The 18,304-nt window shown below is 34.9% G+C and overlaps 1 protein-coding gene across 2 annotated transcripts in view; it reads left to right on the plus strand.

The window, feature by feature from the left end:
* LOC118197677 (cell adhesion molecule Dscam1-like) overlaps nucleotides 1-18,304 on the plus strand; it is a 952,054-nt gene that overhangs the window by 707,118 nt on the left and 226,632 nt on the right. The gene's annotated exons all lie outside the window — the stretch shown is intronic.

Genomic DNA, 18,304 nt, shown 5'->3' on the forward strand with positions numbered 1-18,304 from the left:
CTGCCGGTTGATTACTGCATTTAATGAATCGGCAGGTTTTCGTAAAAGTAAAATGAGATAAAAACTCAAAATAGAGAGTATAGTAGAGAAATATAGAGAGTATATAATAGTAGAGAAATATTGTTTCATAAGAATAAATTTAATTAAATAAATTTAATTTAAGTACAAATTTAATTAAATAATTCTTTGCGCCATTGCTGCAAGAAATGAAATTTAAATTTAAATTTTAACAAACACGTATAAAAGCAAATTCAAAGCCAAAATTTAAAAAAAAGCAAATTTAAAGTCAAAATAATTTTTAAAAAAATTTTTAAAAATGTGCAAACATATAAAAGATTTAGTTCTCTAACTAATCTACAATATCATTTAAATTCAGAAGCATAAACAAATCAAGTGCAAAACCAATCCATGAAAATAAATTCGCTAATTTAGCAAATTAAAATTAATCCAAACAATTTTTTTAAAAATGCATAAGTGATTTCATAAGAATAAATTTAATTAAATAAATTTAATTTAAATACAAATGTGTAGAAATATGTAGTAATAAATTCGAGTACGTGTCTAAAACTTCCAAATTAGAATATAACTAAACAGATATTAGAAGTTTGAAAAAGGTATTTTGCAGGCAATCTGTATAAATTACAAAGGCTGGAAATACTTTAAAGAAGTGAATGGAAAGCAATAAAATAAGGGGTATATAGCGAATTAAAATTACAAGAAAAACATAATTGGCTTTAAGTTATGAAAATGCTAAAGCTCTTAGAACATGTTTTAGACGATATTTATTCTATTTACGGAAATATTTTACCTAACATTTTTCTGTTTTAAATATTCCATTGATAAATCGTAAATTTCACTATCGTTCTAAGCCGTATTTTTCAAGACAAAAATGCCTTTGTTAGTTTGAGTTATTTTATCCCATATTATTCCATATATAATATCCCATTCCATATTGAATAGCTTTCCAGAGTCCAAGGAAAGTTGTAGGTCGATGTATGGACAATTCGCTTTTTAAAAGACTAAAAGCGGAAACATGAGGAGATTTAGTAGGGATATGAGGGAGGAATATGGCCTTGATGCCAGTTCTTGTTCCGTTTTTCCCATGAAAATGACAGCAGATTTTGAAGTGCGGTTGCTCGCTTTGTCTTGATGCAATTCTACTGATAGATGGTACTGTGGAGAAAAAAAAGGTATTTCAAATTTGGAAACTGGTAATAAAATATATTCCTGATAATATGTGTAGTTACTTAACATTTTTTTTCACTCACTTTAATTTTTTTTTGCCGTTATATTAAAAACCAGCAACAAGCATAAATCCCTTTGAAAAACTTACTTAGATTCTTCGAAACATGTTCTAAAATTTCTGTTCTCTTCGATGGTAATAAATGAATTTCTTTTTGTTGCGATCATTCAAATATACCCAAAAATCCATCTACTGTGACAACATTTTTCCATTTTTTGTCCGAATAACTGTTTCTCGTGGAGAATTCTGCAGCGCTTCCTGCTTTCGGCGATATGTCGTGGAGAAAGACGACGCACATTACGATTTTCGCCTTTTTAAGATTAAAATCAGCATTAATCACCTTGTTCAGAGTTCATACTGAGCATTTTAATGATTATGCAACTGTCCTTTGATTTCGCGGATTTTCTTTTAACGTTAAATTTGTTACCTTTGCAACATTCATTTTTTCCTTGGATATGTATTTTGAACGCTGTTTCTCTTTGAAGCCAAACTTCGGCCTTATTTTTTTCCTTTCTTATTGATAATATTACCTATTGCTGCTTTAGATACCGAACAATCATGGACTTCAGAGTATTTTTTAATAACTAGATACAAATAATTTTCTTCGGAAAGAGGACGAGCATAGCCTTCCGTCCAATGTTTTTTAAAAGCGCTATTTTGCATGCAAATAAAATTGTGAAGTAGCAGATGGTTATTTACATTTTTAAAAAAATTGATGCTGCTAAAAAAATGTTTACTAAGCAGGGTATTTTTTATAGCAAAGCAAAGTCTTCTAAACAATGTTGCGAACAGCCTCTGTTAATCTTAAATAATGCTAGAGTATTAAGAAAATTAAATTACTCTTTTATAGAAAATATCAGCATCCTTGGTGTTTATAATAATAAAAAAATAGAAAAGTATGAAAAGAATAGCAGAGAATAATTGTACATCTAATGTATGTCATCAGTGGGGAACTTAGACGCGGAAACCATACGGCTTCTATAATAAATCTAAGATTGTACAATATAATTTATTCAGTAGATAAGTAGAAAGTTTAATTAAATTTTCTAAATATAATCAACTTAATTAACATACACTTTTTTTGCAAAAACATCGAAGCACCGAGAAAGACTTTCGCGATCGTGGCGGAATTTGGTATGCAAAAACATCTTGATCGAACATGCAAATGATTAAAGTTTCAAAGTAAATGAACAGTAATTGCGATCATAGCGCGAATTTCTAGTGCACCATTCGCCAAGTATAAAACCAGTAACAGAGGCGGAAAATTTATCTTTCTTTGTCGCTGCCATTGTAATTCCGTAAAGAAGCAACTAGAGATGGCATTACGATGATATAGATGACCTTACAAAAAACTAAGTGACTTCGAACGGGGTCTCATTGTAGGGTTGCGTGAAGCTGGGTGGTCATACCGAGCAACAGGACGCCACCTGCAGAGTATAGATACTGCTGTGCAAAGATGTTGGCAGCAACGGTTGCTACAAGAAAATTGCCGACGAAATCAAGGCTCTGGAAGGCCAAGGATAACAAATGCGAGGCAAGATAGGATGATTGTTCACCAGACCCGAACCGCCCAACGGTATCATATTCATTGCACTACAGCCACATCTATACCTCCCGTAGTAGGTAGGTAGGTAGGTAACGGGGAGTACGGGCACTGTCCCTTTACCATAATGGTTAATCGGTATTGCACCGTGCCCACCACTGTCTAGAGCCAATGTGTAGGAGCCACATTTGCGCCCAGCACCAAAGCCGAGGCCCAACGCTCGGACCATCCAGAGGGCAGTCAAACTGACCAAAAGCGCCCTCCACACAACGCTCACCCAACCGTCCAGGCATTAGTACATATGATAGCAAATACTGAGATTCTCTGACGATTATAATACAATGTGCAATTGGTACATAATGAAATTGCAATTATAAATATACTGCATAATACAAGTCCAATAGTACAATATCAATGTAAAAAGTAAGATATAATTACAAATGCAAATATTTCGTGAACCATAAGTGCAAAATAATAGTAAGTTAAGGGACTACTGCTTCAAATATTAGTACATATGATAATAATACTGAAATTCTCTGACAATTATAATACAATGATCAATTGGTACATAATGAGATTGTAAATATAAATAGACTGTATAATGCAATACAAGTCCAACAGTACAATATAATGCAAACACGAGTATGTAATTACAAATGTTAATATTTCATGAACCATCAGTGCAAAACAATACTAAGTTAAAGGACTATGCATATCAATGCAAAACATAAAGTGTTAAAGAGTAGTAATATACAATGTTAGATATAGATATACTATACAAAAGAAAGTCATATTCTTACAACAGAATGGTATTGCAATTTAAATACCAACAGTATTAAAATATAATTATAATAATAAACTCAAATAAAAATCCGAACATATGACCAATACAAAAGCAAAATGTTATTCTTAAAATATCTATGCAATGCATATTCAAATACAGTCAGTAGATATATACTCATATAATTATAAATGCATAACAAGTTAAAGACATCGAGAAAACAACCCAATACAATCGATAAGATCTATACAATACAAATTCAAATACTAAAATAATCCAGATATTAATAGAAAAGTAAATGCATATATCAAATGGTACTTCTAACAAAGATAAATAAAATATATATATTTATATATATATGTAAACATTCTTATTGAACAAAATTCAACGAAGATTCAATGAGACAAATACCAATCCAAGCATGTGATAAGTTGACATATGGGAATAGTAGATTAACACTAACATGTATGCGTACAATATAATAAAATTGTAAATTATGTTACCAAGCACAAGTCAGTACCATAGGAATGAAGTATTTCCATAATTTTGATCAGTTTTTTAACTAAGTATTTTTGTTTAATTAAAAACTTACAAAATGCACGAGTGTTAGTATTTGGTATGGGAATATGATAATCTTGTGTAATAGGACACTGAGTCACATAATGTTCAGGATTTCCAAGTTCACCACATACACACATATCAGTATTTGAAATCCCATGTCGATAATAGTAAACTGGATAGGGTCCATGCCCTGTAATATAACGTATCAAATGATGATTGGTAACTTGTCTATGTATATCAACATATGAAATATGAAAATAAGTACGACGACCTGTGTCGGAGTCATCCCAGTTTGTTTGCCACGCAGAAATAGTCTTGAGTAAAATTTCCTTTTTAAAATACGAAATTGGCCGTTTTACCATTAGGTTTTCAATTTCACCAATATGATCAATACTTTTTTGGGCAGCTATTTTTGCAAAGAAGTCTGCTTGGATATTGCCAATGTTATCTGCATGACCTTTTGTCCAGGCCATCGGTATTTTAGAATTTCCGGACATGTGCAATTCCTGCTGAATGGCAGAGATAATAGGCGAAGAATGCCTTGGATTTTTAATTGCAAAAAGAGATGAAAGGCTATCCGTTATTATTATACCTTCCATCTCGCCGGTTTGCTTAAGATATTGAACAGCTTTAAGAATAGCCATCGCTTCTGCTTGAAAAACGCTGTTTTCAGCAGTAAGATGTCCTAACCATTTAAATATTTGGTCTTCATTGTGATAAGCCACAAGGGCACAACCAGTTTGTTGCTCAATTTTCGAACCATCAGTGAATATCTGTAAGTGAGGTAGTTGTGGCAAATTGTCACATTTCAAAAAGACATTGAGTCCATATCCTTGTTGAGCAGGATGATTATCCAAATGCTGTGTTTTCTTTTCATAGGTGGTTGGAAGAAATATGTCATCATGAAAATTTACAGATTTCTGCAATTGGCGAACTGTTTGATAAGCTGCCTCCTGTAGAGTGCGTAGAGGCAATGGAATAATGCCTGCAAGCACAGTCAAGGCATTAGAAGAAGTTGTACAAAAAGCGCGGGTAATCTGTAATACAAAGGGTCGTTGTAAGCTTTGCAATAGTCTGGCCTTACGACCCTGCATAGGGTCGGCCCAAACTGCAGTTGCATATATCTTCTCGATTACAGTTTGATATAATATTTTTTGTATGTACGGACTAATACCCCAATTGTGTCCATACATACGGCGAAGATTAGTTGCAACGATAGTTGTTCTTCTTTTCAATTCCTGCAGATGCAAAATCCAATTTAATTTCTCATCAAATACTATACCGAGAAATTTGAGCTGCCTTTTAATACCAATTCTGGTACCATTTATTGTAATTCTCGGTCGTCGATTTAAAGATTTTCCTTTCTTTGGGACAAGGAGAATGGTTGACTTTGAAGAGGAAATTGTAAGTTTAATATTATTACATAACTCATAAAAAAGATTACAAGTTTCTGTGGAGTTAATTTGCAGTTCATCTCTTGTTCGCCCTGTGACAACAAAAGCTGTGTCATCAGCATAAGCATATAAACGGGTATGTGCTGGCCAAGTGGAGGATAGAACATAATTAAATGTTACATTCCACAAATCAGGGCCAGCACAGGAACCCTGGGGACAGCCACGATTTTGTATCTTGGTTATTACTTCCCGGTTAGTTAAATACATTAATTTTCGTTCAGATAGATAACTTCTAAATACCAAGAATATATTCTTAGGGCAATGAGCTTTTCTTAATGATTCCAGAATTGCTGGCCACCACAGCGTATCAAAAGCATTTTGAAGATCAATACTAATGAAAGCGCTGTGGTGACCACTGATTCTATTAGATTGCAAATCATTAACAATCTTTGACAATACCTGAACAGTGGATCTACCAGGTCGAAAACCAAACTGATTATCAGACAAAACGTTTTGCACATGCAAATGATGTTTTAAGCGTAAAACAATTATTCTCTCATATACCTTACCCAATGCAGAGAGTAAGCATATGGGTCTGTATGATGCAGGATTATGTGGGTCTCGACCCTGTTTTAGGAATAAGACCACTCTGCCAATTTTAAAAGCTCTAGGTAAAAGTCCTAAATGGAAAAGTTTGTTGAAAAAGTCCTTGAAGAAATAAGGATCAGAATTAATAGTTGCTCGGATGATAACATAATCAATTCCATCTGGCCCTGGCGCCCGTTTTTTAGGAAGATTTCGTATTGTAGTTTTAATTTCGTCTAAAGTTATATCTTGATCGTCTGCAGTATCAGGAACTGTTAAGTTATTTCTAATTTCTGTCTGGAACTGAGAATCTGTGGAAGGATCATCAGATGGAAACACGGTGGTTAAAATTGATTCTATTGTGTCTTGTGTTGGGTGCTCAGTCGAAGTAGAAGATGCAATTAGATGAGTTTGCGAAGGTTGAAAAATTTTTGTCCTTGCAATTTTGTAAGGAAGTCCATATGGATCATGATTTTGAGTGCAATATTGCCTCCATGCTGTTAATTTAGATTGAATAATCATGCGTTTATAAATTGCTTTTTCTGTTTGATAATGTTGCAAAGTATTTGAGGTGATACCATTTCGACGGTCAGATTTTAATTTTCTTCTAAGCGCTCGACATTTCTGTTGTTGAGTTCTTAATTCACCGTTCCACCAATGGAGAGCTGAAAGTTTTTTATTTGTTTTCCTTGGAAGAAGATCTTGACAAATATCTTGGATTGTAGTTAAAACCAAGTCCGTAAATTGTTCCAAGGCAGCTGGAGTTGTTTGCAAAGATAGTTGTCTTCTCAGTTGGTTCAATTTTTCTCTAATTTTTTTCGTAAATTGACGATATTTACGACCTGGGAGATTATATCTAATGAGAATAGGAACTGAGCCATTGTTGGTTATTTCAAACGTAATGAATTTATGGTCCGATAAATTTATGGTCCGGTTATTTCATCATGAATAGTCCAGTTATGAACCAAATGTGCAGTATTTGCTTTAGTAAAAGTTACGTCAGGCCATCCAATAGCATATGTTCTATCAAAGGTAGGCGCAGAGTCTGGTGAGTTAAAAAGCACATAATTTTTTGAAGATATAAAATCCTCCAATAGGCGACCTTTAGGATCAGTCGTTGTATAACCCCATGCTATTGAATGGGCATTAAAGTCCCCACTGATGATTTGGTGTTTATTACCAATAATGCGAAGATTCTCTTCTAAAAAGGCAATAACTGGGGTAATGTCATCCGTAGGAGGAGAATAAATTGAATAAATAACAACTATTAAATTTCGAATTTCTAAAACTACAGCAACTTGATCTCTATTAATTGATAAAATTGAGGGAGAAATTTGTGTATTACAGTTAATAATGGCTGCACGTGGAGGTGCTAAAATGTCTGCCTTGGAGAAAGTTGTCCAAAGAAGAGGAAAACCAGCAACTTGACCGTCTCTAGTATACGGCTCCTGGCCCAATATGAGATCAATGTGATTTCTTAATGCAAATTCTATTGTCTGTGCTGTAGCTGCCGAGATCTCTGCATGTTTATTTGTAAGCATCTAAATGATTGCACTCTGTGATACATGAATCGCACCTTTAGACATATGTGGTATTCTGGCGCATTCGTTCGACTTGTTTCTGATAGCAAAAGCATGCGTTGGAGTTGGCGGTATGATCAACTGGGACTGGGTTTCTGGAATTCTTGTTTGCGTCGAGACAATTGATGCAGGCTGCAAAATCCGAGGAACAGTCTCGGGAGTCATGTTCACCGGCACAGTACGTGCAGTAGAAGTTGCTGCGACATTCCCGCTGCAAATGTCCAAATCGCTGACATTTATAACATCTCTTGATGTTAAAATGTTCTGTGATTTTGTGAGACTGCCATCCAATATGGAGTTTGGGGTATCGCATAATTGTATTGAAAGCTGCGGGCTTACATTGGAAGATCCACTTAACATTTTTCTTTTCTTTTAATAGAAAAAGAGGTTTTATGTCCTCTGTGTCTAAACCAAATTCAGTAAGAAATGCTTCCCCTAAATCCTCTTGAGGAAGATCTGTAGGAATGTTATGAATGGCTAGTAAAGGATTTTTTAATGTTGGTTGCTTGAACCTCCCGTAGTACTGTCCGCCATCTCATGGCGCATCTGAGGCGGGGTTACGCTCACAGAGGTCTTTAAAGACGTTTGCCGTTGACACCACAATATCGGCGGAGTCGTCTGGAGTGGTGTCGCAGCCGATCATCATGGCTGTCATCAGACTGGAATCGTATAGTATTCAGCGATGAGTCTTGCTTCACTCTTGAAGCAGATGACCACCGTGTTCGTGTCTGGAGAGGACGGGGCCAGCTATCCCAATCAGCCTTTGTTTTACGAAGGCATACAGTTATAACCCCTGGCGTGGGGCGCTATTTCATATGACAGCAGGTCATCTTTAGTCATAATCCTTACATCTTTAACAGCTCAACGATATGTTGATACCATCCTGCGGCTTTTGCATTATTGCCGTCATGGCACGTCATCCTGGGGCCATTTTCAACAAGATAGTACCAGGCCACGTACCGCTCGCAGATATCTGGACTGTCTCCGTGCGTTTGAAACTCTTCCTTGGCCAGCAAGGTCACCAAATCTTTCACCAATCGAGCATGTCTGCGACATGGTAGGCCGCCAGATTCTGGCACCACAGAAAAAAACAAACGCAAATCTGGAGGAACAACTGATGAATGCCTGGTAGAATGTGTCTCAGGAACCTCTATCACTCCTTGCCTCGACAAATTCAAGCATGCATTGGCGCCAGGTGCGGTTCGACGAACTACTAATTTGAACATTCAATGGGTAACCGTAACCAGGTACTTTGATTTTTTAATCCTTTAATTATCTGTATATGAGCTATACATATATTCAATTTCGTCAAAAACAACCACTTCTTTCATGATGCTCCGACTTTTTTGCAAAAGAATGTATTTTGCTTATGATATTATTATTTACTCCTTTATTCCCAAGTCAGGAAAATTCGACTAAATGGTCAATGTCAAAATTAGTAAAGCATATACATACAACCTGACAACCTGAGGCTGTTAAGCATTAACAGTATTAATATTATATATTATAAGATTCCTCATGATATGTAATATCAATATATATTATAAGGAGTAGTAGTATATTAAGTAGGGGAAAAAGGATTAAATGCACAAGATGCCGGGATTTTTATGTTCGATACACGTATAAAAGTAGAGAAAAGTATTGGTATCATAGTCCAAGACTGTGGCTACCTCGGCCCAATCTTGCACTCCTTGCCACGATGAATTTCGTGAGCTTCTTCTGATTTTACTGTCAGACAAGAGAGATTAGTCACAACAACAACAATAGATGTCATGTATTAATCAAAAGAAAGTCATCACAATTCTCAGAATGTAAAATCGGCGTGTGAGTATATCGTATTGGCCCAAGTAAAAATTCAGTATACTTTTGTTGTCGGACTGCCCGCCTGACTACTACAATCGTCTTATAATCACAGTCAAATGTTTAAAAGGTATATAACGATATTTATCACTTATTTCTTGCCTCAAAGAAAAAATAATGTATTTCTTTAGTGTTACCATATGATAACATCTGGTATTTACAGAAATTTTATTTAGAGCATTTTAACGTATTGAGCTTGCGTGCGTAAGTCACTCTTATATACATAAGCTAAATATGTTAAACAGCTTTATATTTTTCCTTCTTTTCCGTTCAGCGCCTTACATTCGATTTTGTCGATATGTTGAAGATAGAAGATAGATTTGATGGTCAAATATAAATTTTTAAATTCTATATTATCATTCAAGCTTATCTGACGCGACCTGAACGATTTGGTTCAGGTTATATGATTATGACAAAACATTCAAAGGCTATCGGCCTAAGAAGAAGAATACCTTCGTGCAGGACTTACTAAGAGAAACTGTCCCATATACACTTTACCACATGAGAAAAACCACGAAAACACTCAGGCAGCCAGCCCGTTCTTCTAAATTCGAAACCTAGACTGAACCACCAGTGTTCAGCGATTTTGCCGCTCTGCCGATGATGGGCCGGCGACCTGTGCGAAAAGAAGAGTATACTGTCAGTATACTGACTTGTGCGAAAGAAAGGTGACTGACGCTGTCCAAACGTAACAGTATAATGTCAGTTAGCGGTGACTTACAAGATGCGCAAGGTGTTATTTAGAATGAAACAGAAATGTTCGCCCATTGGTAAGAATTCCGTCCATAAAAAAAGGTAAATTAATGTAAATTTAAAATAACGTGATATTTTTTTTCCTTATTTTAGAAGGTATTTTCTCCATCTTTCTAGCGTGCCTTCGTGTTGTAACCGCAGCACTGGATCGTCGCTATTCGCGAGGCCAAGGTTCGAGTCCTGTCAAGGTCATTGTTAATTTTTTTTATTTTTCCAGCATAAATAAAAACCTAACAGACTCCACAAATGGCGCCCGAACTAAAAGGTGTCGGAAAATAATTCGTCACCAGGATTTGGCGATTGTGTCTCCTAATCCCCAGTCGTCTTTTAAAGAAAGCAATATTCAAAGGCTATCAGCCTCAGAAGAAGAATGCCTTCGTGCAGGACTTACTAAGAGAAATTGGCCCATATACTTATTTTCTCCCTCCTTCTAACACGCCTTCGTGGTGTAACGGTATCACATTCGGCGCTCATTTCTCCTGTCTCCAGCATAAAAAAAAACCTAATAGGCTCTATAATTTAATATATATTTTGTTGAATTATGTCTTTTTATTCCAAACATATTTTTGAATACTGTTTGTATAAGAGGCATTATTTATAAAAGAAACAGATCATACATATATAAATATTCAATGGACTGAAATTAATAATTGATATCTGTAGAAAATATCCTCCACGTAATATGAAAACATATTTAAATGGATATCTGCTTATCCTTCCTACGGAGTCAAGCTGTTATAAGCGCTGAGTTAAAATATATGCTCGTACGGATCCGATTTCAGCTTTATTTAGATTCGATTTTTCTCGAGGTGTCCTTTTGACGTTAAATTCTGATAACTAGGATCTGTTCTAAGAATATAATTCCCTCTTCTCATGAAAAGTAAATTGAGCATTTACTGAAGTAACGTTTTGATAATATAATCAATCTGTCCTAACACGCATTCATACTGCTGGATAAACTGCAATCACCTATTCAAGCGAAAATGTTCACTTATCTGTAAATATCGAGAAATGCCCAGGATCTTTAAATTAAGTCCCGCATAAATCATTCTATAATTACTTTAGGACCAAAGTTCAATTTAAAACGAGGCTTTCTAAAATGCATTATATCACAAGTATTCTTTGACACACACAGAAAAAAAATCTTCTCAATAACAGCTCAAGTAAATTTTGTTAGATGCCTTCTCTCGGAAAGGATTATGCATCAGCATCGGATAACTTAATCTCTTAAGCATATTAAATGACTGCCCCCATAAACTAAAAGGTAAAGGAGGGCTGTCAATATTGACTAATGCATGAAGTTTGATGTTCTTAAACTGAACTTGTAATTAGCAGCTTAAGGCGAGGACTTTTTAGCCAGTTTTTATAGGATATTATACTTCAAATATGTGTTTTACTAAAAGCTTTATGTGTTCGTGTGATGGATGGTCTAAATGGCATTGAATGAAAGTAGGGGATTAAGTAAAAGATTGAAGAAAGCTATTAAAAAATAAATGTAGCTGTCCTTTGCTAGGGTATGAAATACACAATGATTTTAAAAAGAGAAATTTTTTGGATGTGATAGAATACATAAATTTCATGTAGGTTGTTTTTCATATTTTTAACCCAAAGGGCCAATTTGCCCAGAAGGGCTATTCAATTTCGCTCTGGCATTTTGCGTCCACTACAAACGGTGTTTTACTTTTCAAATTGTTGCCACCAAAAATTAGAGTCCTGCGTTATACCAAAAGAAATAAAATAATGAAGAATCTGCATGGATGTATGTATGTTTCTCGCCCTGTGAAAAAATAACGATTCCTATAGAGACATACAATTTTGAATAAGGTAGTCCTCTACTCGAATATGGGCATCTTGGAATTTGTTTTATTAACTATTTCATATTTTGTCAAAGTCTAACGAATTTTTGATTAACAAACTGAACGATTTCAAAGCGAGCAGTGGCAACACTACGGAAAAATAAAACATTTTTATCTTCAGCGTGCGAAACTGTGTATCTGAAGTTCTAAAGATATCCTCTTTTTAATTTTTTTATGATATTGCTGTTGAACTGAAAATTACGGCTCAAGTGCGAAGAACATTATATTTAATAAATAAAGGTAACGCATAAAATGTTTAAAAAACGCCTCTTTGGGCGTAATATAAAACCTGAAAGCTCTCAGATTTCTTTTAATTTTGTGTATTTGAAATTATTTAGTTAAGATAAAAAGTGTTACATAAAAGAAGACATAGCGTACTTGTATTTCCACTGGTTATTAAAAGCTGTAGCAAAGATCTGTAAAAAGCTGTAGCAAAGATCTGTGATGATCTGTAAAATTCTCCATTCGTGTAATGCTTATATAGATCGACATTTTTTCCCTTAAATATCTGAAAAGCATTTGTTTCGACTAAAATTACATTAAAGTTAGAATGTTTCTAAAGCTGACGTTTTATTTCTTACAGTATAACAATCATGGATTTCCAGTTTTCGGTAGGATATTCTCAGGGAAATTTGGTTACATATTGTTGCGAAATGCCCAGCTCCTGTAAGATAGCTTTCCCCACAAAGTGGGGTTAGAGTTGCCAGAAAGTGAAAGGGAAAGGCAGGGCTGCCGGATTTGGCGCGAAATCACCCATTTGGCGACAAATTTGCCGATATGCCATAGACGGAACGAGAACATTCTACAACGCATTCTTAGCAGTTTTCCCGAGAATATTCTCGAAGTTAGGTAAGGTTATACATACTCTCCCTGTAGGAGTAGAGTAGTAATAGTGTCTTGGGTTCAGAGGTTAGTTTCAGAGCGATCGACCGAGTCGGGAGCTGTACTTTAGTGCATTGCCGTGATATTGTCTTCACCGTTATAGTCTGAAAGCTATGTTGCTGATTGTTTCATCGTATTTATCCTAGTTTTTTGGACGACTGTAAATGTGTCTTTGGAGCTGTCCTGTGTAATGCTGGCGACTAAATTGTGTTTTGATACTCCACCAAATGTTATCATCAAATATTCCAAATCCACAAACCCGTAGGACGCAACAATATCATGTGATTTCTTAAAGTCAAGAAAATTCTATGCATCTCTATCAGATCTTAGAATCAAGCTCGAGATGAACTACCATTAATCAGTCACCTTATTCCCTTGTTCTAGGTTTCCTACTTTTAGCACCTCATACATTATATAAGATACTACCACATATTAATAAGGGAGTGATTCTCCCTATTCTATTCGAAGGTATTTAATTGACAGTTATAATAATTTATAAAACCCTTAACTTGCGTAAAAAATTATGTAAACAACTTCATGAAAATAATTTGTTAATATCAGTTAATATAATCAGCATCATGTTGAAATACATACTGACCTATAAATATTAAGTAGAACCCACTAGCGGCTGAGCAGTAAAGTTGCTGAATACTGTCAGTTTGAAATGAGTTCAGTTTCAGGCGAATAGGCTGGTTGTATGTTCGTTTTCTTGGTTTTTCCCACTATGCCACGTGCATAAAAGCCAGATTTCCTTAAAAAAATTTTGCTAGGCATCTTCATAGATAGATAGCTTTCTCGTGCTTCGTCGTTATCAAATAAATAATGCCAAAATATTAAGAAACATTTATTTTAAATCATAATTATTAAGAAGTAAATTATAAACAGAAAATTTAGCACTCGAATCTTAATTGGATCTCACAGTGCTTGTATATTTCGTAATTCTGAAATTAATGTAATGTTACTCTGTTTTGCAAAAATCACATGATTGTTAAAATGGTGACAAAATTCAATTATAAATATAACAGATTAAATTCTTTAAATATAGCATATTTCCGCCTGAAGCCTGAACTCAAGCTTCACTTCTACAATATTTTCGATAAAGTTTTCAGGCAGTTCCGACCTGCTGATGGCCTATTTGTATCCAGTCAAATGTTATTTTAATAAATCAAGTAACCGTATTCTCTAGCTAGCCTGAGTTACTCCAGATCTGTTAGTATTTCAGTGTAATTTTTAGGTGATGTCTGTCCATGAAATGAAATTCCAAGCATTTTCATTTTAACGCGATCTCTGCCCACCAACTACGGAATGCTAGCTAGCTATAAAAGCGAGATAATATTTCCAAAGATGTTGAAGTCTCAGTCATACTCCTGAATCGATGGGAACTGATGACAATCGACTGAAAGAATTTTCACACCTAGCGGTTTAACATGCTGTTATGGAATTCTATTGCCAAGATGAGTGTATTTGGAAATTTTCCTCGCACCATCAGGTGAACGGTAGCCCAGCTAAGACAGAATACAGAAAACGAACTTTAAAATTCTGGAATATCTTCTATCTGCAACTAAACGGGCAGGTAAAGCCTGTCCTTCAGCTGCTAGAAAAAGAGCTTCAGCATAAGATTTAAAGAGGCTAATGCAGTGAGACATAGAATATCTTGGCAGGCGCTCTCGATCGTCTTTTGCCAAGAATTCTCATATGACATCAGGATCCTATTTGCAACTTAGCATCTGACTGTACTAATTGCTCGTTTAGGGAGTGGTCATTGAGAGTCAGTGAGACACTCATTGATTAAGGACACACATCATGTTCTTACATCGCTGTCTTCTGAATACAATACGTCTCTTGAGCAGTAAATTTCTTCCGGTGATTCGTTACATCAGTGCTACTGAGACAACACGCAATGCTTCCCTCAAACGAATTACTCATAATGAAACACAACGTCTAATTCTCCGTGAAGGAATTATTTTACTCTGTAGGATTTATAGATTTATACTCATTTTAAATAACCAAATTAATTTAATTTTATGTTCTTCTCTATGAGCCTCCATTCCCCTAATTGTCAATGCCAGAATATTTAAATTTGGTAGCGCGCGTGAAGAACAGGTTTATCTGAGCCCTGTAATTTCTAGTACTTGTTAATATCGTCAAATTTTCACTTTAGTTCTTGTTATTTGAGTTACCGCCCGAGTGAGACGTAGTGTGCTAGAGCCAAGTCGACCCAGTGTGAATTTTAAAGAGTTTAATAAAGGGTACATTTAACCCTTCTCCTGTGTGGTTCCTACACATACTGCAGCTGTCAACTTTGAAGATAGACAAGTGGTTCTTACAACTCTCCCAGATTCGTTTCTGCCAAAAGAATTTCTTTATAAGTCAATAAAAGCTGTTACGTAATTTATTAAGAAATCACACTGTCGATCACTTTATCAATTGTTGCAATTACAATTCATTCTGTTGGATGAAAACTGGGATGTTTGAAAGCTTATTGATCTGGAAAATTTCACTATAATTAAGTGCATATTTATGACAGGCCATCTGCCGAAACAATATACCTAATTCTCATTGAGCTTTGTTATCCAGCTTGTCCTACTACCAATAAAAAAAGACATTTTTTTTCTTCGCATGTGACATCGTTGATGCATTGTATACTGAGTCATACCAGTAATCAAAGAGATTTGTAGAAAATGTCTTCATGGATTTTATTCTCGTGAGATGAAAAATTAGTTAATTTTCAGAAGACCATCATAACATTTGGTTAATTAAAGCTAATTTTCAAAATTTTCGTTTAAATTTAACTACAGTTTATTAATGGGAAAACCAGATAATATCATAAAAAAAGAATGCTTTGTCCTAGAAAGTTAGCGGATATAGAACCTTATATGAACACGTCTGGAATGTTGAAAAATGTCAAGATGGTCGAGAAGGAAACATGAAAACGTCGCTTGAAAAGACAAGAATGCTAAAATCTGTAGGATTTTATCATACTAAAATATGTTGCATAAAATAATTTAAGAAACGTAATGGCATTTATTTTAAGTTTTATTTAAAACTACGTTCTTATTAAATTCTGTTATATCTTCAGTATGGTTTTAGTGCATCTCAAATAAGCCCTCAGACTAGATGCGTATGCAAACGTAAAGTTCGTACAAATTTAAATATCAGTTATTCTCTATTAATGATCGCTTCTGTATTTAATAAATGCCTTCTTAGTTTTAATTCAGCAGGATTATTCAAATAAAACCTGTGGATTTGTGTGGGTGTGTTGTGCTGTTACTTATCTCACATGTAACAGCAACATCAGAACAAGCATACGAAATTCAGCGTGACAAGGAGTGCAAGATCGCGATTGCGCCTGTCGCTGGCCTTGAACGGTGCCAACCTAAAACAACTTCACGGCAAAAACATCGCCGACGAAAACGTAGCGGAAAAAACAACGCAAGGAGAAAACATCGTGGAACAAAACATTGTAGGAGAAAACATCGCAAGAAGAAAAGACGGATTCGTTTACTTCTATATTTGATATATTTGAACGAACTATTCAATTTTCGTTGAAAAAATAAGAAGGAAACTTAAGCATTTAAAAATTGAAAATGAGTGGAAAATTAATGCAGCTTAAAAAGCTTAATAGAATTTTACATTTATATAATTAATTAACAAAGATCATTAACAAACTAGGCTTTTTTAAAAGTTTAACATAATTTTTCATGAAAAATATTGTCTAAAAATGCTTAGAAAAAGGAAGATATATAACTGCATGACGTTACCTGTATAAAAATTGCTTAGTTAATGATCAAATTATTTTCTTTCACATTTCTTAATTTGATATTGTTTTAATGAAAATTACATATTGTTTCGTTTTCGTTCATTCGTAAAGTGACATTAACATTTTCATGTATAACGTGCAATCAATTGTTTGGATATCGATTTGTTAGTTATGACGAAAATCAGTTACATAATATATCACTATGCGATTTGAAGAACACATGTATGCCATGTTATCGTCATGGGGTGATTTGTAGGTACTTTACTTTTTACCGTGATATTTTCGACGACGATGTTTTCTAACTGCGAAGTTTTTGAACTGCATTATTTTCGACCACGATATTTTAAAACTGCGATCTTTTCTCTTCACGATGTTTTCTCCCACGATGTTTTGTACCACGACATTTTCTCCTTGCGTTGTTTTCTCCGAGACGTTTTCTCCCGCGATGTTTTGGCTGTAATCCCTTGAACAGCGTACAGGTGACAGTAGGACTTTGCTTAGTTCCGCCCCCAAATTTTGATGGAGAACAACCGGGGGGAGGGACGGGTACGAGGGTATCTCACCTGTCTTCCTCTACCACAACCTCTCGAGAGGACTTTCGGATCGCCGCATATTTAGAGTGCCTCCGTGCCGCACAGGCACTATACATTTTCAAACATCCATGCTTTCTCGGGGATTCCAAACCGGGCCCTCCGGTACGGTAGTCAGCTTCGATAACCATATCCTGATGGGACGGCTTTGTGGATTTTAATCTCTGTAAGATAGTATCTTAGAGAAAACAATAGTTCATTGACATGTGTTGAAGTAACTATCATTTGTTGTATGCGAGTATGTGAGGTTTAATTAAAATTAATAGTTTAAATTGATATTATAATATTTAATTAATAATATTTAATTAATAGTTTAAATTGAAAACAGAATTCAAGAATCAGTTGGGGAATAGGAAGACACAACTGAGAAATGAGTTTTAAAAACAATAATGGGCAGCCCAGGGTGACAAATCGAAATAATTAGAGAATTTTTAAACTAAATATGTTTAAAAAAATTCAAATTAGTTTCGTGCTTCGTGCCGTAAAATTTCACACGTATTTTGAATAGCTTTCAAAAAAGTAATTCCCCAGAAATTTTCCAGAAGAAAATCTCGCAGTTTGTGAGAATCATTCTTTTTATTATTACTATTAACGCTAGTTTCATCAATAGCTTACTTTTAAGTTATTCATTTAAAATATATAATGTTTTTCCTCCCTCCTATCTGCATGCCTTCGTGATGTAACTGTAGCAGACTCAGCGCATATTCGAAAGCTCCAGATTCGAAAATCCTCTCGAGGGCATTGCTCCTTCAATTTTTTTTTTTTTTTTTTACATTTCTTACTTAAAAAATCAGAATGACTTTACAGCTATTCTGAAGACTATTACATTTCTATGCTAGGAAGTCAGTCGTGGAATTTTTTTTACTAAGAAAGTTTTCGGTTCATACCTCTTCTATAAGTTGGCACCGATTATTGG

Source organism: Stegodyphus dumicola, chromosome 9, assembly GCF_044657685.1.
Source record: "Stegodyphus dumicola isolate Sdum_Otavi_A_Nest chromosome 9, ASM4465768v1".
Classification (NCBI taxonomy): Eukaryota; Metazoa; Arthropoda; class Arachnida; order Araneae; family Eresidae; genus Stegodyphus; species Stegodyphus dumicola.